The 1,141-nt window shown below is 37.3% G+C and overlaps 1 protein-coding gene across 1 annotated transcript in view; it reads right to left on the bottom strand.

The window, feature by feature from the left end:
• Positions 1–394: 394 nt before the first annotated feature.
• The window catches only part of LOC113071240 (cadherin-like protein 26), an 11,457-nt gene continuing 10,710 nt past the window's right edge, over positions 395–1,141 (bottom strand). The window contains exon 15 of the mRNA XM_026244603.1: positions 395–1,141. This exon is cut by the window's right edge and continues 792 nt beyond it. The gene's annotated coding sequence lies outside the window, so the exon portion shown is untranslated.

The raw sequence follows: 1,141 nt of genomic DNA, 5'->3' as shown, positions 1-1,141 counted from the left end.
ACAGTTTAAGCAGCTACTGGAATACATCTGTCCAGGAATTTATTCCACAGAAAGTGATAAAGACCTCATCAATTGCACTTTCAACTCTTTGACCTTTAAGGATTTATATTGTAAAATGTAAGACATTTTAAGACTTTAAAGTGCAAAAAAAAAGACAATGCTTCAGCAAAATTATTTCCACAAAGTTGAACCCTTTACCCTTTCTGCATCGAACCTACGCACTCGCTTACGCCGTAGGCTGACGTGCACTTCTCCAAAAATCTAACAGCGGACCACAAGCACAGTGATTGGTCTGCTAGAATCCCTCTCTCTCTGTATATACTTGAGTTTTGTATGTGTTTATGTGCACTCATAAATGTTTGTTCCGTATGTACATATGTACAAAATATATTTTAAATGTTAAACCTTCTTAAATAGTAAAACAAAGCAAAGAACAAGTTTCTTATCATTTATTATACTACATAGCATTATACATCAGTAGTTGTCTGTGACAAACAATGTTGATCTACAGTGGTATAAGTCCATGCGGAGATGGAAAGAATGCCATCTTCTCCTGCTTCATTGTTGTCTCCCTTTGTAGTTTTGAATAATGATTGAAAGAATACATTGCTTCTCCGACAAGCCGCTTCTTCTTCGGCTTTTGTCGTGGTACTGCGGGTTAAACCAGCTATATGCAGTGGACACCGAAGACTAGCAGTTTGAGTGTGTACTGCACTTCGACATGGACAATGATGCAGAAGTATAAATGAAAACTGACGCATAGCCTACAGCGTAAATATGGCATATTACTGACGCAGAAGTATTAATCAGCCTTTAGCCTATATGCATGAATGTTTCACCAGTCTAACACAGATGGATCTCTTACTACTGCAGTAGCGTAAAACTCTCCTGATATATTAATAACAGTTACAAAATAATAAAATAAAGCATACACTCATTTTTTGGAAGGGTTCAATTTGAGCAGATGATTTTACAGTCACTGTCATCCCGGCCCATTCAGCATCTGGCTCATATTAGCGTTAGATTTCAATAAAGGTAGTCAGTGACGTCCTGGGCCACTAGTCCTGGGCCACAAGTCCCAATGAATGAGTTTAAGGGATTATAAACACTGACAAATATTTAACTGACTATATATAAATAC

Source organism: Carassius auratus, unplaced genomic scaffold, assembly GCF_003368295.1.
Source record: "Carassius auratus strain Wakin unplaced genomic scaffold, ASM336829v1 scaf_tig00006684, whole genome shotgun sequence".
In the NCBI taxonomy this organism is placed as follows: Eukaryota; Metazoa; Chordata; class Actinopteri; order Cypriniformes; family Cyprinidae; genus Carassius; species Carassius auratus.
Note: the sequence above shows the minus strand (reverse complement) of the source record. Positions and strands in the feature narration are given on the sequence as shown.